At 42.9% G+C, this 24,017-nt stretch overlaps 1 protein-coding gene and 1 pseudogene across 1 annotated transcript in view; one reads left to right on the top strand and one right to left on the bottom strand.

Moving 5' to 3' along the window:
* Positions 1-24,017, bottom strand: part of NDFIP1 (Nedd4 family interacting protein 1) — a 109,238-nt gene that overhangs the window by 50,698 nt on the left and 34,523 nt on the right. The window lies entirely within an intron of this gene.
* On the top strand, positions 15,798-17,364 carry LOC109393651 (gamma-aminobutyric acid receptor-associated protein pseudogene; annotated as a pseudogene).

The raw sequence follows: 24,017 nt of genomic DNA, 5'->3' as shown, positions 1-24,017 counted from the left end.
GTACCTTATTTATCTATTTATTTATTTGGCATGTTATTTCTTTGTTTTCATTCATCCCAAAGTATGTTCTAACTTCTTTTGTGACTTCTTCTTTGACTGATTGGTTATTTAGCAGTGTGTGGTTTAATTTCCACATATCCGTAAATTTCCCAAATTCCTTTGTTATTGATTTCTAATTTCATTCCATTATGGTTAGAGGACATTCCTTGTATTGTTTCAATCCTTTTAAATTTATTGAGGTTTGCTTTATGCCCCAGCATGCGGTCTATCCAGGATAATCTTCCATGTCCACTAGAGAAGAATGTATATTTTGCTGTTGTTGGGTGGGGTGTTCTATAGGTGTCTATTAGGTTTAGTTGGCCTATAGTGTAATTCAAGTCTTCTATTTCCATGTTTATCTTTTGCCTAGTTGTTCTAGCCATTATTGAAAATGGATTGTTGAAATCTCCAACTATTATTGTTAAATTATCTATTTATCCCTTCAATTGTGTCTGTTTTTGCTTCATATATTTTAGTGCTCTCTTGTTAGGTACATATATATATTTATAGTATTTACTTATTTTATATACTGTCTTGACCCAAAAGGAATTTAGTGTTTACAGGACTTCAAGAAATCATAGAAGTAAGTGAGAAAGTAAATAAAAACAAGAGTAACACATGAAATAGACTTTAACTTCTCATTCTCTGTTGTCTCCATGTGCAAAGAGCCTGGCACACATTAGGCCCTTATAGGATTGAAGTAACATCAGAAATGAGGTTAACACAAAAATGAAGTTATATGTGTTACAAATGTACCATGAATTGGGTGTGCAACTAAAGTGGTGAGCAGAAAAAGCGCTTAACTCCAACCCTCAGGCTGATTCATGAGGTAAGAAAAGGGTTTCTCACATTTCCCAGGATGGTAGTTTTCTTACTGTGTTTAGGGAGTATCATAAGAAACACAATTACACAAGGGAAATACTAAAGCTGGGAGCTCTGCACCACTGGTGTGTCAGGAGAGAAACAATGTGTGCTAATTATGACGCAGGGGGCCTCCACTGGAAGAAGCTGATGTTGGCTTCCACTCAGCAGCAGCTTGAGGGCATGCAGGCTGGTTCCTGCAGGTCTTCAGGGAACTCTGCCTGGGTGACTTCGAGCAAGCCTCAGGCAAAATAGAAGAGAGAATCTCCAGTTCTAGGTAAGATTACAGGAGGACCCGGAATAATCCTTTGTTTTTAAGCAGTGTTGAAATCCTGGTCAAATTACTCAGGAACTCCACTCTAACATTATCCTGGGTGGGGCTCCCCCTCATCACAACATCAGCAACTAAAGCCCACAGATGAGAAGACACCACCCCACAGCCACCACAGTCATGCATTTATGTGTTCTGCTGGTTGCAGGGCTAAGGAGCTGAGCGTGACTGCATCCCCCCCACCCCCACCCCCGCAAAGCAGGTCACAAAACCTCAGATTTCAATTTTAAATGCCCTGCTGCTAAGTGGCTGAATAGAAGCTGTCTGGGCTCTTGAAACACCAAACATCCGCTTGCCTTGTCTTTTCTTTACCTGTTAAGCTGGTGTCACTCCATAAGCAAACATGGTCAATGTACTAGTCTGCAAGTCATCCGGAACACCAGCTGAAATTCCACTGATGTTTCACCATAAAAGGTTTTAAGGCATATCTTTTATCGTTCCCTGCCCTAACAAAAGTGCTCTGATGTCACTGGCCCCAAGAACACTACTTTAATAACAGTGCACATGTATTGAGCACTGACTTTTTGCCAGGGACTGTGCCAGGCAATTTATATTTATTATCTTTTTTTTACCACTCACAATAAGCACATGAGGTAGAGTCTATTTCTATCTCTATTCTGTGGATGAGGGAACAAGTCGCATGAAGGCTGATTATCTTGCCTGTGTCTGTGTGCCATAGAAAATTAGGGCTAAAGGGGCTTTAGAGATCATTTGATCTAATCCTTCACTTTATAGATGAGGAAACTGAGATCAGAGAGGTTAAGTCATGTGGCTATAATCACACAGCCAGGAAGAGGCAGAGCTGATAACCTAACACAAGTTTCCTTCCATCCTTGAACTCTACAGTTTACCACTTTAGGTTAACACACATCACCCTGGCCTCCTGTTCTCTGTGAATCTGTGAACCAACCTTTTATGATTTGATGGTCTGTGCCATACTCAAGTGTGCTATCCTCATGCAACTAAGCTATGATTCAAAAAGGGGGTGAGTATCGTGCTCTCTCTTTATCAGATTGATGATGACGTCAAACTTCGTGACTCAGAACACTCAGAAGCACTCTGGCCCTTACAACTTTCCCACAAAGAAACCCACCAAGTGCTCGGTTACCTTTTGAGTTTTTCGTGGGTGGCAGAGCACAGAGCTAAAAATAGATCTGTCCCCAACTCTCCCAGAAGAGGTTTGCAGCCTAAAAATGTCATACCCTTCTCCTTTCCAAAACACAGACATCACTTCCTGGAGTAAAGCCCTTTCTTCCCAACTCAGCAGCTGCATAAGGAGAAGCCTTACTCCCACCTGGAGCCTAGACCTCCTTCCTGAGGAAGGGAGAAAAGTGTCCCTTACCAGCAGGTAAGGCCTTTTTAAATTGCTTCGGCAAAAATTGCTCTTCTAGGGGTGGCCGGTTAGCTCAGTTGGTTAGAGCGCAGTGCTCATAACACCAAGGCTGCCAGTTCGATTCCCCACATGGGCCACTTTAAGCTGCGCCTTCCATTAGATTGAAACAACTACATGACTTGGAGCTGATGGGTCCTGGTAAAACATACTTCAAAAAATTAATTAATTAAAAAAAACATACAAAAAAAATTGCTCTTCTAAAAATGACTGACTTCAAGGAAGGAGGTGTGGGTCTCTGGCCTAGTCTTTTACCGCCTGAAAATCAACTAAATGGGACAATGTATGTAAAAGTGCTTTGTAAACTGCAAATACCAGGAACTATCATGTGCCTCTGCATGTTGTCCCCTGCATCTTCAAAATAGCGAGCAGAAGGGACAACTTTCTTGTGATGCCTCTGATGACACAGATTTTCCAGCTGGCAGAGACCCAGGAAGTTTTCCCAGCCTGGGCTTTCTATGGGTAATTCCTTGTGTGCTGAGATGAGATTACGACCACTGCAAAATGCAATTTTGAGGCTGGGCTCATGCCAGCTAATATGGGGTGCAGGTGCTAGAATGAGTCAGAATGAGTTTCAATCAGCCAACAGGATTGAGGGGGGAGAGAGAGAGAGAGAGAGAGAGAGAGCGCCTTGTTCAGCTGTGGGAGGACCTTCTAATTGAGCCTTTGCCACTGTGTTAACCTGGAGTTGTACTCAAGACAAAGACATGTTTGCTACCTTCTTGCCAAGGGGCATGTGATGCTTGAGCTCCCTGGAACACCTTGTCACGTTAGAAGTGTTTCCAGTTCTTTTACTTTATTCATGCATTCATCCATTCAATAAATAGATATTTAATTCTTACTCTACGGGCAGCTTTAAAAAAAAAGCCTCCATTTTCTGCCCACATTCAAAGTGCACATACCGTAAGCATAGCTTGAAGGTAAACAGGTTTTGTTTAATTACAAAAAGTAAAGATGTGCCTATTTCCATTGCATTCACTCCCTGCCACCCTCCTTGCCCTTCACCATAAACTAGAGGTCGCTTTGGGGGATATTTTCTGTTTCTGGGAACTACTGTGCTCCTGGAAAGCACTCTTTTCAGAATGCCATTTTATACTCCTCTTATAGTAATTTTTCTACAGTATTTATTGGGCACTCTTGTGTCTAGCTCCACAAGAGATCCTGAGGGAATATAAAAGCAATAACAATAATAACAACAACAAGAACAAGAAGTGTAAGATGATCCTGGGCTTTAGGTACTTACAATGGCATTGTCAAGGGAAGGTGAATACACAAAATAGTTAATGCTCAAAGGCAGGAGGCAAGTATACGACTTATGCTACCTATCCTATGCCCAGGAGAGAGAGAGCAATAACCAATCACAACACTCCCACTGAGGGCAGATGCCAGTAAGAACCCTTCTCAACATGGTGCTCTGAGCAGTCGCTGCCAGTTGTATAGAGTTCGCAGGTAAAATACAATCCATCCATCTCCTCCTTCCATCCATGTATTTTTTACCAAGTTCAACAGAAGTTCAAGAAAGGAAGAAATGGTCATATGCTCTGGAGTGGTTGGGAAAGAAGCCACAGGGGAGGTTAATTTTAGCATCATCTTGAAGGATCGATCAAATTTGGGTAGAGTGGGTAAATAGAAAAGAGGAGGGAGAAAGAATAGTAGTCGCTGTACTGAAGCTTTTTGCATTTTTAAAATATGTAGTCAAATCTATGTCTCTCTTTTTTAAAAATGACTTCTGGCTTTACTATAGGGAGGTCTTCCTCACCCTCAAGATTATGAAAAAACATTCACCGAAATTTTCTTCTAATACTTTTATGGTTTTCTTTCTTACATGAATATATTTGATCAAGTTGAAATTTATTTTAGGGTAGGAAATATGGTAGGAATCCAGCTTTTAAAAAAATGGCTAGTTGGGGCCGGCCTAGTGGCTCGCCAGTTAAGAGTTGGCTTGGGAGCATGAGCTCTGAGCAGCAGGGCCACCGTTCAGATCCCACATGAGCCAGTGACGCTGCACCCTCCACAACTAGACTGAAGAACAAAAGGACAGCAACTTGTTTGTTCCCCTTCCCCGATTCCCCAATGCTGTTCCCTTCTCCAATTCTCCCAATAAAATCTTAAAAAAAAAAAAAAAGGCTCGCTAAATCTCATACTATTTGTTGAATAATCATGTAAAAAGTTTTCTTTATCATATACAAAATTTCCATATATACTTGTACTTATTTCTGGACCCCTGATTATTTTTCACTCTTCTGTTCATAAGTGTTATTGGAAGCCCTAACTTTTAGAAACTCAATTCACAAAAACTTCAACATACAAATTGATAAACTAAAGAGAGGGTTCTTTAGGTTGCAGATAGCAAGCTGCCCTAAGTGCTCCAGAAATTAAACAATTTTATATTTGCAATGTGCAACTTTCAACACAATCAGTTTTAGAACATCTTCATCACCCCCAAAAGAAACCCTGTATTCATTAGCAGTCACTTCCCATTCCTCCCAACCTACTCCAGCCCTAGGCAACCACTAATCTACTTTTTGTCTGTATAGATTTGTCTATTCTGGACACTTCATATAAATGAAATCATACAATATGTGGCTGTTTGTATCTGGCTTCTTTCACTTAGCATACTGTTTTCAAAGTTCATTCATAATTTAACATGTATCATACCTTCTTTCTTTTTTTTTAAATTGAGATATGATTCATATAACATAAAATCAACTATTTAAAAGTATACAGTTCAGTGGAATTTCATACCTTCATTATGTTGTGCAACCATTACCTCCATCTAGCTCTAAAACATTTTCGTCACTCCCAAAAAAAAACCCTGCACTTAATCAGCAGTCATTCCCCATTTCTCCCCCACCCCTAGCCCCTGGCAACCACTAATCAACTTTCTTTCTGTCTCTATGGATCTGCCTAGTCTGGACATTTCATAGAAATAGAATCATACAGTATGTGACCTTTTGTGTCTGGCTTCTTTCACTTAGCACACATATTCTTGTCAAAGTTCGTCCATATTAGAACATCTGTATCCATATTTCATTTCTTTTTTATTGTTGACTATTCCACAGTAGTTTATCCAAAGGACACTTTGTTTATCCATTCATCAGTAGATGGACATTTAGGTCCTTTCAACTTTCTGATTATTGTGAATAATGCTGCTATGAACAGCCATGTACACATTTTGCGTGAACTATACACTTCTTTGAAAAGGAGCATTATTATCTTTTGCATAAAGTCATATATGTACTTTGCAACACCAGTCCTGTGAGCCACCTTTTCATGATGATTACAAAGTTTATTTGCTCATAGCTTGTTTCTTTAAAGCCAAATGCAATTTCATTTGTGGAGGCCTTAATCCTGTCAGTCTATGCTACTTTGAACCACCCTTAAGTAAAGTCAATTAAGAAATTAATTAAGAGAATGCAATCTGGTGAAGGTTGTGAGTAGGTGGGCCCTCAAAAGATTCCAAGAATAATGATGGCGTTGGTGCTGTGGTACAATGCAATACAAAGTCACTAATTATACTTTTTAAGTTCCTTTCTTTGCAAGAATAGGATCCAGGTAATTTCATCCACTCGTTTATGGGCTAGAGGTTCAAGTTTTAAACTAGCTTAAACATTTAATAGGTTTTGCCTATTAATCCTGCCATTAACAGGATTACCAGAGACAAGGTTCAATGAAAGAAATCAAAAAAGCAAAACAAAGACAGACGTAGTTTTTTTAACTGACCTGATTCCCCCAGTAGATTCTAAGTTTTTGAGGACAAGGACTGCTTCTGGTTTGTGGTAGGAAGGCAATAAATGTAATGTAGTTGTTAAATTTAAAAAAAAAAAATTCTAGCCTTTTCTCTCCTCACCCCCTCCACCCTATTGTTCATGCTCCTCCATAGATCCCAGCTTCACCAAATTCAAAGGCAGATTTCTCAAATGAGGATTTCTCTGAGGCAGGCTAGTTGGAAGAGTGTCTTTAGGGTTTGCGGGGAGGGAGGGGATAGCATCAACAGTAGAAACACATATGATCCTATTCGGTCATGTCCTTCACTTGCCAATTATGAAAGAAAAGTAATTTCTTCATTACTTTGGAGGTTGTACTGAGAAGCAATAACAAAGAGTTTAGATGCTAAATTAAATTGATTTGACCAAATCCCAAAGGTGGCTGTGGAGGTGAGCAGCCCCGGCCCTGTAAGATGCTAGCCCTCCTCCCAGGGTTCTCTGACCCCTCGGTGTCCTCTCACTGCAGCTCTGGGAGTAACAGAATAAGCCAACCGTTCGATGCTGCTATTTTAAGCACCGTGTCGGATTCGTGGATGCTGGCAGCAGACGTTGGGCTTTGTGCTAGAAGTACCTTCATGGACCAGACAGCCACCTACTCCCTCAGACCCATGAAGACAAAGCAGGGAGGTCCAAGATGCCCCTTTTGAGAAAAGGCCTCTTTTCACCTCGTTAGTTAAACCTTGGCAGATGTGACAGGCCAGAGGTGACATGTTCCATCGGGGAGTGCCCCCCAAATCCCACAGAAGTCTTAGCCCTGACTAGAAAGTGGCAGTTGTGGATGTGCAGTTGGTAATCCATTCAGATGTCACTTCCTCTGAGGGGGCTGCCCTGGCGCCTCACAAAGACTTTGGGACCCTAAAGATGACATTGCTGTTGGTTTCAGCCATCACAGTGCCCTAGCCCTGCCTCCCTCTTAGCCACAGGGGCTCACTAAGGGCGAGCGGTGCCAAAGCCACCATCTGCGAGGGTGGTGGTGGTCCTATTCATTAGCTGACACTCAGGTTTTCTTTGGTTTTAGCTCCTATTCTGATGAAATGATTGTGATTTTCACCCTGTCCCAGAACAAACAGAGCTGTGACTTGTTTCCCAGTGTTCACCGTTAATTTCATGCACCATCAGGTTTCATGTTCTCTCGTGTTTCCAATAGACCTTGTTTCCCCCTCTGGGATGTTGGAACATTGGGGGGAGCACATTGTGATGTATTGGCATGCTGGGGGGAGGGGGAGGCCAGAACTAACCAGGGGAGAGCTTGTCCCTCGGCAACACCCACCCACACGAAGCTTGCTCCCCCGGGCTTCCCACCTGTACACCCAGGGCAGCCATGGCTCACCAATCACAGCTGAGCCTGGAAATGCCCTCTGGGTTCTCCTCAACAGCACTCCAGGCAGCCACGACCAACTGAACTGAATTGGCACTATTTGTCAGTCCTGCTTGATTTAGTACAATAATTGAAAAAGAAAAAATAAATCTGTCCCCCAAACTGGATTCAGTTACACTGTTGCTCAGATCATGTTCCCTGTATATGTAGTGCTGTTTCATTAATTTTCCCAACCCCAAAAGTCTGTAAGGTGAGAGGGCCCCTTGTTCCTTTAAGGGGGAAGGAAATCTCTCTGAAAACCTCTTTTAAAAGTAAGTCTTGGGCTTGTGCAGCCACTATGGAAATCAGTATGGAGGTATCTCGAAAAACTGGAAATGGAACTATCTTATGACCCAGCAATTCTACTCTTAGGTATTTATCCCAAAAAACCCAAGACATTAATTCGAAAAAATATATGCACCCCTATGTTCATTGCGGCACTATTCACAATAGCTAAGACTTGGAAACAACGGAAATGCCCATCGGTAGACGATTGGATTAAGAAACTATGGTACATTTACACAATGGAGTATTACTCAGCTATAAAGAAGAAGGAAATGGTACCATTTGCAACAATATGGATGGAACTAGAGAACATTTTCCTAAGTGAAATAAGTCAATCAGAGAAAGACAAATACCATGTGATCTCACTTATACGTGGAATCTAAAAAACTGAATAAATGAGAAATGTAAACAGAAATAGTCTGAGACACAGAGGAAAAACTGAGGGTTGCTAGTTGGGAGGGGGTGGGAATGAAGGAGAAGGGGAAGGGACGAGACAATACAAATTGGTAACTACAATATGGCCTCAGTGATAGAAAAGATAGTCTGGGGAATATAATCAATAATGTTGTAAATATTTTTTAGGGGACCAGATGGACTCATGGCTTGTTAGGGAGACCACTTCATGGACGGTGTAGAGGCCTGACCACCGCACTGTATTTCTGAAGCTGATGTTGAATAATATTGTATGTCAACTATAATTATATATACATATAGTCACGGGATGTGAAGTAGAGTATGGGAATGGAGTCAATGGAATTGTAATAGATAAGTATGATATCGGGGGTGGGAGGGCAGTAGATGGGGGAGGGAGGTTGTTTCTGTGTGAAGGGTGAAAAGGATAACTATTGCATTTTTCTGTACACCTGAAACTAACAATAAAAATAAATAAAAATTTAAAAAAGTCTTGGGGCAGCCGGATGGCTCAGTTGGCTAGAGCGCATGCTGTGAACAACAAGGTTGCCGGTTTGACTCCCGCATGGGATGGTGGGATGCGCCCCCCACAACTATTGGGTTTTCGGAAAAATCATGACGCATATTTGCAATGAAAAACATAGAAAAAATACGTCATGACTTTTCCGACAACCCAATAGATTGAAAATGGTGACTGGACTTGGAGCTGAACTGCGCCCTCCACAACTAGGTTGGACAACGACTGACTTAAAAAAAAATAAGTCTTAATGTTTTCGAAGCATGGAGAAGTACAGAGAAGAAAACATTTAACGGCCCATGTTCTCATTGCCCAGATCACTCCTGTGGATATTAGATAATAATTATAACAATAATTCCAATATTCACTACAGTTGCTGAGTCCAATGAAGCTGCCATACTTTTCTATCACCAAGGTGCCTTGAGAGTAGAAGCATTTTTTAATACTTGCATAAGTTTTGAAATTTTAAACAGTATACAATAACAAGTGATAGCTTCTGTTCCTGCACCTGCTAATGGTAAAATTTATTAATTAGCAATAGTTTGAGTTCTTCCAGAAAAAGTATGCATATGTACACACACACACACACACACACACACACACACATTCTGTTTAAATTTACCCAAGAAAGGGAGAGATTGTACTTTACATTATGTTCTACAACTTGCTTTTTTTTACTAAATAATATATATAATATATCTTGGCATTCTTTCCTGATCCATCTCATTCATTTTATCAGTGCATGGTTCTCCAACATATAGATGGGACTATAATATATTTAATCAGTACCCTATTAATGGCAAAACATCTTTAAAGATGTCAGCGGGGCCCTTGGCAGTTGATATGCTATTCCTCCGTAAGAGAGGAGGGACCCGTATTTCATTCGTTCACTCAAAATCCTGCAGCTCCAAAGATTATTCTGCTTGGTCCACAACATCTGGCAAATATAAGTTCAAAGCAAAGCATCCTCAGAGTCAGGGTGGGGCTGTCGTATGAAAAAAGTCATTTGTGATGCACTAGAATGAAGAGCACTCGCAATGATCATAAGCTGTAAACACTGGCAGTCGGAGAAGGCTCGGTCACGTGACGGGTCAGGTGGTATCACCCTGGATGACGTCAACACAGCACTGCTTCACACAGACTTCAGATTAACAACGTGTCAGAAGCCTTACAGCACTGAAAAGGCTTTTATCTTTTTCATAATTGTATATTCACTACGGCTGCTGAGTCCACTAAATCAGCCATGCTTTCCTGTCACCCAGGTGCCTTGAGAGTAGGGGCATCTTAATATATATTTTTATATTTAAAAACTCTCCGGGAAAACAGACCTTTGCTTTGTCCAGTTCTAATTCTGCCAGGGAATTGGGGTAATCAGTTGAGGTAAAATTGAAACTAGCCTCATTTGACCACTTAACTGTGTGTCCTAGGCATGTCACCTAACTGTTCTAAGCCTATAAAATGGAGATAATGATGCCTACCCCATAGGTTATTGGGCTTATTAGCTCGGACAATTTACGTCTACAGGAAAACATATGGTATATTCCCACTTGTGTATTTAAACACATATCAAATATGTTAATCTGCAAAGAGAGATGTCTGGAAAGACATCTCTTGGGGAGTTGCATTTCTGGAGATATTTTTTCCTTAGCTTTTTTTCACACCACTTAGGTTTGTTTGTTTTGGGGATTTAAAAAAATTTTTACAATGATTAGGAATGACTTTTACAAAAAACATAAAGCCATTTCAAAATCAGGTAATGCATATAAAGAAAATCACACACAATAAGTGCTCAATCAATGGTAAATGTGATTACTGTGAAAACCTATCATGAAAAGATGGCTCGTTTGATCCCAGAAAATCACCAGTTAACTATATTTAAGACCCACAGAGCCCAATCCTTAAGAATATGGGCTTTGGAATCAGACAGTTCTGGGTTTAAATCCCAGTTCAATATCTTTTCCTTCCCTCTCAATCTTTTTAGATGCTACATCTTGAGCAAAACACTTCACCAGTTACAGCCTTGGTTCCTCCATTTGTAAAATAAAATGCTTTTCCCTTCATCCAATCACCCAACTCCTACACAGCCTTCAGATCTTTCGGGGTTTCCAGCTACCCTGACCACACCGAATTCCTAGAGTACTTGTGACCTTGTCATTCTTTAGGGCCCTGGATACAATAATAGATCCTAGTCATGGCCAACACAGCTAATTCTCTACACAATATCTATGCTTCCTGTTCTCTTTACCAACAGAACTTGGATTTTATGCAGGGCAGCAACGTGCCCAATTAAAAACACTCACCTCCTGGACTTCCTTGCAGTTAGGGGTGGCCATGTGATATGGTTTGACCAATGAGGTGTAAGTAGTGTTCTTATGTATTACAAGGGGCTTCCAAGAAAACTGTTGTATCCCTGATCAGAAGGGAGAGATTCAGCTGACATATGCTCTTTGCCTTTAACTCTTTCTACTATTCCTGTGTGAAGCAAGAAAATGATACTTAAAAGAGGCAGCAGCCACCTTTGCAACAGTGAGTATAAAAGCCACCTGCTAAGAATGACAGAGAAGAAAAGCAGGAAGAAACCAGGTCCTTGATGACTTCATGGAGATGCTATAAAAATCCTGGACTACATGCCTTAGACTTCATGTTTCATGAAAAAAATAAACCTTTAGTAGGTTAAGCCACTGTTTTCAGGATCCAATTACATGCAGCCAAATGCAGTCCCAAGAGAACAGTGTTGCTGTATGGATTCAGATAAGATAATGTTTGTCAGCCACTTAGCCCAGTGCCTGGAACATCGGCATAATTTAATAAATATTTGTTGATGAGTTCCAATTTTCTTCCTAGTAAGAAGGAATTAGGAACTGAAAATCAGTTACAGAGCATGGACTGTAATTGAAAGGTAGGAGCTTTATTTATTCATTTGTAAAGTTCTTCAAATCATGCACGCAAGAAGCTCTTTATAAATATTTGATAAATAGATATAATCCTAAGAAATGTTTATTGAATGCCTACACTGTGCCAGGCATGGTTCTAGCTTGTGGAAATACAGCAATGAACAAGACAGTGTTCCTGCTCTTATGGTACTTTCATTTTAGAAGGAGCAGCAGGAGTTGAACAATAAGCAAATAGACAAGTACATAAGAAATTGTCATGCAAATAAAAGAGGATGGTATAGAGCTCCTTGGGTAGGGTATTCAGTAAAGGCCTCTCGGAGGTGGTGACACTGAAGGTAAGACCTGATCCATAACATAAGAAGGAGCCAACTCTGCAAAGGTCTGGAGGAAGAACACTGCAGACAGAGGGAGTCTTGTCAAAGTCCCACGGTGGTTTGGTGAGTTTGGTGTTATGAAGGAATAGCCTTCCTGACGTCACCAAAGGTTTGCATTTCCAACCACAGACAGGAACACGTACGCAATGCAAATCCACATTTTATGTGGCCTGAGACTTATGCAATTTGAGGGACCCTTTTTAAGAAAAATAAGATAAAAGTGTAAATATAAAATGGGGCTTTGGAAGGGGCCTTTGCAAGTGAGAGGATCTGAAGCTTAAGCTTCATGAACTTCATGGAAAATCTATTCCTGTTTAGACCTGAGGTGATACAGAAAAGCAGTTTTGAAGTATGAACTATTTAGATTCTTTTGGTAGTCAGAAACCCATGTGAATTAGATGAAGTGATAAAAGTTGACATTTGTGATAAGAACCCAGGCCATCTCACAGGACCCAAGGGTGAGAATCTAGCTGGGCCAAATACATGCTGCAACCAGATACTCAAACATCATCAGTAGGACTCCCCATGTTTCATCTCTTCCCCTCTGAACCCACACGTGTGCTTCTTTCTCATCTTTCTCGTTGAAGATCAGCTCCATCTGCTTTTCTGACCCATGGAGCAGAACACCCTGGCCACCTAGACCACTCCAGTTTACAAGTTATAGCTGCAACCACCAGTTCCCAATCCAACTTCCCAAGGAAGCATTCTGATGGACAGACTTGAGTCAGGTGTCTATCCTTGGGTCAAAAAAACAGCACCATGGCAACTAGGAGGGCACGCGACCCACAGATCAGAACAAAGGCAGTAACCTGAAAAGAAATCATTGCGAGCCAGAAAGCAAATCCAAGAGGTGTCTGCCTCATGTGTTAGCCTCTGATGGCAGTGTAGCACTGTCCAATACAAACATAATGTGAACCACAAATGTGAGCCACAAATGTCACATTTTCCTAGCAGACACATTAAAGAAGCATAAAGAAATAGATGAGATTAATTTTAATAATATATTTTGCCCAACAGACTCAAAATATTATTACCCTAACATGTACTCAATACAAAAATATTTTACATTCTGTTTTATAGGTAAGTCTTTGAAACCCAGGGTGTGTTTTACACTTAAAGCACATCTCAGCTCAGACTAGCCCGATTTCAAGTGCTCAACAGCCAAATGTGCCTAGTGGCTACCAGAGTGGTCTTGATTTCTTGGCTGAGATCTGGCTGATGCTCCTACTCGTGTACGTCACAGCAGGCCTAAATCTGCAGTGATCAAACACAATGTTCTCTTGCCTGATGCAGTTGTTATTACTGCACGTCTGCTCTTAGGCTCAGATAAATGTGCAGGATTAATCAGCACTGGCTTTCAGAGTACAGACAGCCCAAGCACATTTGCTGCCAAACTGCAATTATAGGAGTTCTTTCTTTGATGAATTCGGTGTTAACGTCTTTGCGCTTCCTTTATTCCAGAAATGAAATTAAACTCCCCCCCTCCCCTCCCCTCTCTTTCACACACACACACACACACACACACACACACACACACACACACAAGGCTCACAGAAACCTGCAGCTCTATCAGCAAATCGTTCAGCCTTGATAGGAAGGTCATTAGACTGGTTTTATATAGAGCCCATAAAGCATCAGGAAAACAGATAAATGTCAAAATCTTGGTTACTCAGCTGCACTTCAGCTCAGCCTCCCAAAGGTAATAAATGCATCTCTCTAAAGTATGTCTGCTTTCCCTTCAATGTGCTGCATCCAGGTAAATAAGTTCTACAAGGCAGACTCCTTTTTCATCACATATATATTTCCCCCCAAGTTTAAGCCAACACAGATGTATATAGGTCAGTTCTGCTCCATCTCACTTTGACAGCCTGTTTTCTATTCTTTCTATAGATTTTTCAGGTGAGTTTTGTGGGAAAGATCAGATGGGATTAGTTTAGAAGTCTCTTATTTTTCTTTCTGGAGGCAATGTGTAATGGTTGCCTAATAATTTGATAGCTGCTAGACACCAAGCACTTATTATGTGCCAGGCAATGTGCTAAGTGCTTACAGACATTATGTCATTTAAGTTTTGCAACAATAACACAGGTGAGTACCATTATTAACACCCCCATTTTACAGAGGAAGAAACTGAGGTTTGAGAAAGGTTAAGTGACTTGCCTAAAGTCATATGGCCATTAAGCAACAAAACCAAGATTTGAACCCAAGTTGCCTGACCCCAAAGCTTTAGTTGTTGATGTCTACACAGCAATTTGGCATAATTTCTAAAATAGAAGGCCATCAGGTATCACTTCCAGGGGCCAGCACTTTCATCAGAGTTTCTTGGGGCAGGGCGTCTGAGAAGAGAGGATAGTCAGAATGACATCATGAGTAGACAGGGCTAGAAGGTGGCAAAATGGAGCTCCTCTTGTATGGGAAAAATAAAGGCAGATGTGCAAATGCCTGGGGAGGGGACAGTTGACCAATCCTGGCAAAGAAGGACTGGACTCCAGTCTGCCACCATTGTGAACCAGCTCTGACCTTACTCAGCAGTCTTGAACAAGCCACCTGACTTTCAGTGATGTAAAGATAATGGCTCTGTCAGGCCTCCCTGAGGACCTATTTGGATTAACTAGTTAATGGTTATATAGTAGTTTGAATAGGCAAAGGGCCCAATAAAATCTCTACCCATGTCTTTTTAGCACAGAACTGAGCCCCTGTTAATGATCAATGTTAAAGAAAGGTCAAGCCCTCTTCAGTTTTATTGCTTTAATTGAGCCATTTGGTAGTACTAGGCCAGACAATAATAGCATGCCCACATTAATTAGCCAACTTGACTCGGAGAGACAACACCAGTAATGGTCTTAGAACTTGAATTTAATGTCAGTAACCTCAGGTGAAGGATAGGCATTGGATAAATGTTTGTTAAATGACTAAATGCAAGAATTCAACTTTTACTCAAGCACTTACCATGTGCCAGACAGCGAATTACTAATATTGGGCTTTAAAAAGCCACCTCTCTGATATCAGTATTCTGCCTGGAGATCGGGGATGTTACCACATTACTCTGAATGTGGTTTTCTCCACCAATGAGTGCACAATAAAGCAAACTTTCGAACAAGCCTGCTTGGCACCAAACCATCAAACAATTTCCCATAGCAAGGAAAAATTGAAAATCCAACAATACTTCCAGGTGGACCTGGAAGACAGAAATTTCTACTTCCCAAGCACAACGTAAATAACAGAATTTTCAGGAGCAACTCTGATAACAAATATAAAAATTTAAAATATGCAGAATATTGTCATCCTTTCAAGGACCACATCTACTCAGACTTCCACAAGGCAAGAGTAAGTGAATTCCTAGTGAGAGGTAAAAGTCACAGAAACCCCCCCCCCCACTACACACACACACACACACACACACACACACATATTCACTGTTTGGAAAAATGTGAAATGTGCAAGTTTCCAGAGAAATAACCAAGCAATTGTCTAGCTGGTTTCAAAAGTGGCTAAGACCCTGTTAATCATGTAATGCCTTACCTCATTCGAGATAAACACATGGAAAGTCATTGCCAGGCTATATGGTATTTTCTCAAACCACAATTTATTCATTCATTCGTTTATTCGTCTAAAATAAAGTCAGGGCCTACTGTATGCCAGACACCTTTCTAGGCATCAGTGAAGCACAAACAAAACAAAGATCACCTGCCATCCTAGAATTTACATTTTAATCACTACTTTCAATTCACCAATAGAAGCCAAGTACACTTCAGTTTGTCGTTTAACAAAATGAAATAGCTTTTGGGGCCAGTACTCCGATTTTCTTGTGTTGATTCATTCTCTCAGCAAATATTTACTGGGTAACTACTGGACTGCTGTGGAGCAATACAACTGCGTGTGAAGGCAGGGATGGTGCTTTCACGGAACTCACTGTTTAGCTGGAAACATACAGCATTGATTGAAAAAAACAACACTACAAAGCATTAAAAAATGCCATGACCAAGGCAGACAGAAGGCTGAGAAAATCCAGAGAAATTCAGCTTCATGGAGGTAACTAGGTGGTGTTTGAATTAGGATTTAAAGGATGGAGTATGGGATCGCTCCGCCGAATCCACCCGCCGTCGCCACCGTGGCCGCCTCCATCAGTCCCGGCCCGCCCCTGGATTCCCTCAGCCCAGCCTTGTCCAGCCGGGTTCCCGGGAGGATGAAGTTCGCATATAAAGAGGTGCATCTGTTCGAGAAGCGCCGCTCTGAGGGCGAGAAGATCCGAAAGAAATATCCGGACTGGGTTCCGGTGATAGTAGAGAAGGCTCCCAAAGCTCGGCTAGGAGACCTTGACCAAAAGAAATACCTGGTCCCTTCTGATCTCACAGTTGGTCGGTTCTGCTTCTTGATCCGGAAGCGAATTCATCTGCGAGCTGAGGATGCCTTGTTTTTCTTTGTCAACAATGTCATTCCACCCACCAGTGCCAATGATGGGTCAGCTTTACTAGGAACACCATGAAGAAGACTTCTATACATTGCGTACAGTGATGAAAGTGTCTGTGGTCTGTGAAGCTGCTGCCCCTGAGGTGGGGGGGGGGGTGTCCCATTCTACAGAGAGAGAAGTGGCCCCCTTTCCTTGACCACCTCCTCCTTCAGGCTCAAACACCACCTCCCTTCAGGACCTGCACTTCCTAACGTTTGAGGCTCTTCTCCAGACCCTCTTAACAGGAGGGTTAATGGGGGGAGATGGCCCCCAGTACCTCTGCTTTCTCCTCTCTTCCCCTTTCTATACCACTTTTACCACTCTGCTTTAGACTTCTTGATTGTCAGTCTCTGTCACATCCAGTGATTGTTTTGTTGGTTTCTGTTCCCTTTCTAACTGCCCAAGGGGCTCAAACCCCAACAATCCTTTCCTTTCACTACCTTTTTTTGGGGGGTAGGTGGAAGGGACTGAAATTGGGGGGGAAGGCAGGAGGCACATCAATAAAGAGGAAACCAAGCTGAACTGGAAAAAAATAAATAAATAAATAAAAAGGATTGAGTATGATTTGCATATGTAAAATGAGAGGGGGGCAAAGTATACTAGGATGACAAGCTGTAACTGATCAAAAGTAACTTATTTTCTAATATACAAGCTGGTAAAACAAGGTTATGAAAGCTGCTGAGTGGCCTGAATGTGTCTCCTCAAAATTCCTAAACTGAAGCTCTAATTTCCAGTGTGATGGTGTTTGGACGTGGGACCTTTGGGAAGTAATAGGTCATGAAATTAGTGCCCTTGTAAGGGTAACAAGAGCAATGTCTCTCTCCAAACTTGCTTTAAAACTTCTTTACCCAAATGAAGTTTTAGAGCAGCTATTGTCCCCAATTCAACTGAACACTCAAGGTCAACCTACAACGAAAAATCAAGAGTGGAAAATTGGTTTCATCACACCTGCCAACTGTGGGCTGTTAGAAGTGTTGTACTGCAAATAATTCTGAGGCTGTATTAAGGTTTGGCAGGAAAGGGCTGGGATCGATTAGTGATGTCTGCCACAGGCACAGGATTCAGATGCCGTGGTTGATTTATTTGCCATTCCTGCATTCAGGTCAGATATCTGCATTGCCCAGTGAGGATGCTTCATCACAGAGGTTTTTAAACTCTTTTAGCAGCAGAACCCTTTGTGCCAATGAAATCTTACTCACCATTCCAAAATTTTAAACAGTGGAGCTGTACTTGTTGAAACAGGGATGTGAGAGATCTAGAGTACCACTCACTTTTCTCCTCACTCATCACGTGGCACCCGGAGAACAGCCTGAAACATCACTGCTTTATGCGGCTGTTGCTTTCCGTGTTACAAGAAGAATAGCTTTTAATAACTTGTTCATATTAAATGCCACGTGAGGGATGATAATCAGCATTTTACAGATGCAGAAACTGAGGTCCAAAGGGGATAAGTGCCAAGTCCCAGGCTCAGGACACATGACTAATGATGAAGTCAAGAACCAGAAGCCAGGCCTTGTCCCTCTTACTTGGGTGTCACATGTCTCTAACTCTGCAGCTCCTTCAGAGTTTGTCATGCGCGGAACACTGGGCACTTCTGAAGAGAGAGCTAAGGTGGGTTGAAATAAACTCAAGGAAAAAGCAGGAAGTCTTGCCCCTCTATCTGAAACTCTGCCTCACTCTGCCTCCACCTACATATCATTTCCACAAGCCCCATTGTCAGTGACACAGTAGAGGCCTGCAATCCTGAGCCGCTCAGGGCTCCTGGACAGCCTCAAGTTTCCTTCTCACTTCACGAGCTGTACGGGGCAACCTGAGCATGCCCTCTCTCTCCCCAGCTATGGCTCAGGACAGCCTGTCATCACTGCCTGAACTATAGCATGGGCTGGAGTTGCAAAGGGCTGACACAGGGTGCTCACAGTGAGACCCTACAGGAGGTGTTTACAAATTACGAAGTATTTCTATTGTCTCACCAAGCCCACTCCACTCATCATCACCACCATCACTTCTAGCCTGGACCACAGCAGCCACTGCCTCCCCTCCCACCGCTTCTCCCTTCATCTCGCCCTGATCCCTTCCATTTTCCACACTGTAGGCAAATATCTTTTAATAATGCAAATCTGATCGGGTCACTACTCTGCTTAAAACCCTTCAACAGCTTCCCATTGTCCTTAGTACCCTTGGGAAGAGCACCTACTTGTGAGAAAGTGTGCGCGCGCGCGTGTGCACACATGCAAAGGAGGGTTTATGGTATTTTAAAACTGTTATGTGACACTAGTACAGGCTCCATTTGATACACAGAAGGACGTATTTATTTATGTATGTATTTTTATTTAGGTCCTGCCTCATTCCACGGAGGAATTGGAGTGGCTGCGTATGTGTATGTTTCCTGGGCAGGCAACAGCAGCAAGCTTTCTCAGCTATGTTTTGGGAACTTTAACCCTGTGGTATAAACTAACTACAATGCACAACAAAAATAAATGAGTGTTTTATCATCCTAAAACCCCTGAAAGGAAACTAAGGGACAAGATGCCTGCAGAGGTGCTCTGTCACAGCATCAGCACGATTCCTGGGCCACTGAAAGGGTGTCCTGAGTTGCATGACGAGAAGCGGAGCTCTAACCTAAGACAGTAAGTAGCCTATGTGTCAATATCACCTTAGCAGTGGCACCTAGGTCCCTAAGTCAGGGGACCGTTTCCCAACCATGTCTTCAGAATTTAGAAAAGGGCCCTTTCTGATAAGTTTTTCCTTGCTGGTCCAATTTTATTTTTAACTTTTTAAAAACAGTACTTATTTTAAATTAGGCAGCATACAACATTTTGAAATTCCAAAGGTACCAGAGTACCTGTAATACAGGTTCCTTCTCATCCCTATCTTTCAGCCATCCTGCTGCCTGCTCCAGAAGCAATCGCTGCTACTAGTTTCTGGAAATAGCCTAGGCATACATATGTCTGCATGTTCGCAGTTTTTATTTTCATTCACATAGTGGAATTCTATTCACAACGTCCTGTGCCTTGCTTTTTTCCCCACCTTGCTTTTTCAGTCAATGGCTTATCTTGAGGCCCAGCTTTATTACCCGTGACTGTCCCAAGGAACTGTGTTGGGGCTGTGTGCTTGTGATTCTTCGTGGACAGGAGGGATCTGGTAGCAGCTAAAATGAGGTGGGGCTGCAGCGCTGGGCCCATATTTCTTTCCTCAGGCTGACCTGGGAGCTCATCTTCTAAAGCAGGGCAGCTCTGGGGCCAACAGGGCAGTGTGGGCCGACCTAGGGTCAGATGGTCAGCACCAGCCTCCCTCTGCACAGCACTCAGGGATGCTTGCTTATTTTTAGAGCTATTTATTCATTTTTAATGACACAGGAAATATACAAATATATTCTTGCTGGAAAAAAAAATACAATTGAAGTAAAAGCCTGTTTGACTCCATAAACCCACATCCACTCTACCTAGAAGTATCCGCTGCAGCCAATTTGGTATTTTGTGCATTTTTGAGCCTTTTGTTTCATGGGCGGTTGTTTTTGTTCTGTTTTCCTACACGAGGTCATACTCTCTGTCATCTACTTGTTTTTCCCATTTAACATTTTGTCTTGGCCTTATTTCCATTTCAGGGCATGTGGATGTACTCGTTCTTTGTAACCCCCACATTATGATTCCACGGTACGGATGTACCATTCATTGTGTATGTAAGGATTTTCCTCTTGATGGACACTTAGATTGATCCTAATTTTTTGTTATTACACCCAGGGCTATATGTAAAAACTATGCACAGATAAAATAATGTCTCTAAAAATAGAGAAGGATTTCTGAGGTAAAGGGTACGCACATTTAAATTTTTAAGATACCCCCAAATTACCCTCCAAAAAGGAAGTTCAGTGGTCTCCACTAGCGTTGGAGATTGTGATCTAAAACCGATGTAGTATTCATAAGCAAAAAGGGGCATGCAAAAGCCACAGAATAATGCAAACTCCAAAAAATAAATAAAGCACCATTTGCACCATCATCAAGGATTGGGGCAGAGACTGGACGGCATAAAGGGCTTGTTGGGAGAGCAACCCCCTCCTCACTTTTCCCTCCTCTTACCCTCTGGTTTAATAAAGCAATATGCACACATGGAAGAGAGAGAGAGAGGGCTTTAGATGGAGCCATGAAGAATAAAAATGGATATTTGCTCTAACACAGACTTCAGGAGGCTGCTATCAGCATACGTTTTGAGCAAATGGCTGATGGCTAATTGTACTGACCCAGGAAGAATTTTTCATTCCACTGGGCCTCTTTCTGGAGATGCTCTGCTCCTTGGTTTGTGATGTAATAAAATCATGAGTGGTCTGATTTCCCAAAGTCCTCCAGCCTTCAGACATTACCCTTTCCTTCAATATCCAAATAAAATGGCATCTTTCCCCATTTCACAACCTATAGCAAGGCCAGGTCCCTCTGTAAGATATCTGTGGATTCCAGGGCTGCTTATGTCCTCCTGGTCACTTTATGTCCCTGTCCTGTTCTGGAATGCGCTATCTGCCTCTCTGTTCTCACCTCTCTGCCCATGCTCATTGTCACCACTATTCTTTCTTTGTTCTCCCACATAACCAATGAGTTTACTGAGGTTTGTGGGTAAATGAGAAGGGTCATAGCACATTGCCAAGCAGAAAACACATTACAGAGAATACCAGGCAACACTCTTCTGAAAATCTCCTTGACCACAGTACATTGTCTGCTGAACTTCTCATGGTAACTTGCCAGGTCACCTCCTGTCTCCCGAGGGCCCTCTGTCATCTTCTCAAATCTTTTCTAATTCCACTGTCTGGGGAACAGTTCCTTAATTTCTATTGCTTTATTCTTATTTGACCCAGTAATTTAACTTTCTTGGTCTTGCAGAGTGGTAAAGAGGCCCCATCTGTTCAAATCCCAGCTCTGCTATTTGCGTCCTGTGTGACCTTTGGCAAATTACTTAGCCTCTCTGAGCTCCAGTTTCTTAATATGTAGCAGGGGTGACATTAGAATGTATTTAAAGAATTTAGCACAGTACCTGGTATGTTAGTTCCTATCATGTCCATGAGGATATCACCTCTCATGGTGGGAAATGACCTATCAAAGTGTTTACCTCTCAAAAGAGCAGTTATTACCCTAAGTGAGTTCTGCCACCACCCTAGGACATTTGCCTTTTAAAGTAATTACTTTCTTCCTCATCACTATATTGTAAAGGAGCTTCCTTCCTGCTTAACGCCTCAGAAATGCTGCTTATGAAATGCTTTAGTTCTCAGGGGTTTCATGATGAACATGACAAGAGGTTCTGGGACAAAGTAAATGAGCTCCATCCAGGCCACAGAGCTGAGATTCAATGCAATTGCTCCCCTTCGCATTCTGCGATCACCCCACCCTTCACAGATGGCCCCTCCACCCACTCAGGTCTTCAAATTGGAGGCTTGGGAGTCATCTCTGAGTCCACCTTTCCCTTATCGCCCTCCCTCAGTCACCAGCAAGCCCTGTTGTGTTTTCCTGCAAATTCTCTATCTCCACCACCACCTCCCTGGCCAGGCCACCATCAGTTCCCACCTGGGCCACTGCAACAGTCTTTTTGCTAGTTCCCCTGCTTTCATCTTGCCTTCCTACAGTCCATCACCTAACAGGCTAGTGGAGTCATTTAAAAACATAAATCACATCATTTCCCAGTCCTGCTTAAACCCCATCAGTGCTTCCTGTTGCCTTTAGAGTAACATCCAGACTGCGGGCAAGGCCAACAGGGCTCTGCCTGACCCGCTTGCTGCTTCTCCAGCTAGATCTGCTGCTGCCCTCACAACTCACCTCCTTTCTCCCCCTCCCAGCGCCACGCCCTACCCGCCTGAGCCTTTGCCCTAGGCTCTTCCCTGGATGGAACACTCCTCCCACGGCAAAACTCCTTTTCAGCGTGCCAGTTTCAGCACAGAAAGACCTTCCCTGCCACCCACTCACAGAGGCACCCCCCTCCAATTTCTCTGGATCACACCGCCCTGGTAATTACCTCCCCTCTCTCTCCATTCATGTTTACTGTCTGCTCCCCACAAAGCCAAGAGCTCCATGGAGGTAGGTACGCTTTGTCTGTCTTGTTCGCTGTTCTGTCCCCAGCATCCTGCACAGTAGGCACACAGCATACACTGGTTGAATGAATGAACAAGCAAACAAATGAATGCATCAAGGAAAATGACAGGGAAACCTCCAGGAGAACATGTGATCAGAGGAGACACTCCAAGGGAGCTACCTCTCCGTAGAGAAGCCTGGTTCATCATGGTGAGACAGGCAGAGCAAGCAGGAGTGACAGCCCTGAGGTCCCCAGGACTCTGCATCCCGAGGTGGCAGAGGGAACATCTCCCATCACTCAGAAATGCTTTGACCACCGCAGCAGAAGGGCAGAGTTGTGGCCTCCAATGCTGATTTCCACACAGCCGCTGCCTTCTTTCTCCCATGAGCACGAGTTGCCATAGCAACAGAGGACTGTGCCAGAGTCCAAATAGGGATGTCTGCATCTCCCAGCACTTCATCTGGGGAGAGTGAGGGGCAGGGGCAGGGGGAGTCAGTCCACAGGTGTGCCCTTGCTCTGTCTGCCTCTGGCCAGGTCTCTGAGCATAGCACCCTCCTCTGCCGCCACCACCCCTCAACCCCCCTCACTGAACGTCTGAGGAGGCACTCCCTTCGGAGTCTTTGCCTGTTTTCTCTCTCCTGCTGTGGAAGGAGTGGGGACCGATGGCCTCATCTTTGTATCCTGTCCAGGCCCATAGCTTGGCCAGCAGAACAAAGGAGAAGGATTCTCTGATGGCTCACAGCTCTCAGGGCTGCTTTAAGAATGTTTTCTTTTTCAATACTATATACTTTGTTAGTCTAACTGGTCACCTCCTAGAGTTTTTGAGTCCCTGTTGCCTGTCATCTTGGTCCTCCTAAATTTAGCAAAACCTGGCTTTTACTCCCCAGAAGCTAAGAGCCCTTTGAGGAAGCTGCTGTGAAACAGTTTTGTCATTTGTCAAAACAATGGCCATAGTTATCTAGCACTACTGAGTGAACGTGTGGCACGCATCACTTCTCTCAATCCTTACAACCACCTGTAACAAAGGTACTTGTAGTCCCTCTACATGGAAGGAAACAGGCTCCATGGTTCCTGGGGTCACCGAGCTGCTAAGAGGCCAAGCTGCCTTTGAACACTGCACACTCAGACTCAGAAACCCACACCATAGCCACTGTTCTACATTGGGAGGCACAAACAGCTACAGGGAATGACATATTTAGCTTCCCCAGCCTCAGCCAGCCCCTTGGGTCCTCACGTGGCCATGGTGGCCGGCAGTTGTTGGCTCTGACCCCATGCCGCATCACTCCCCCCCACCCC

Source organism: Hipposideros armiger, unplaced genomic scaffold, assembly GCF_001890085.2.
Source record: "Hipposideros armiger isolate ML-2016 unplaced genomic scaffold, ASM189008v1 scaffold_11, whole genome shotgun sequence".
NCBI classification, from domain to species: Eukaryota; Metazoa; Chordata; class Mammalia; order Chiroptera; family Hipposideridae; genus Hipposideros; species Hipposideros armiger.
The sequence above is the reverse complement of the archived record's forward strand: the minus strand, read 5'-3'. Positions and strand labels throughout refer to the sequence as shown.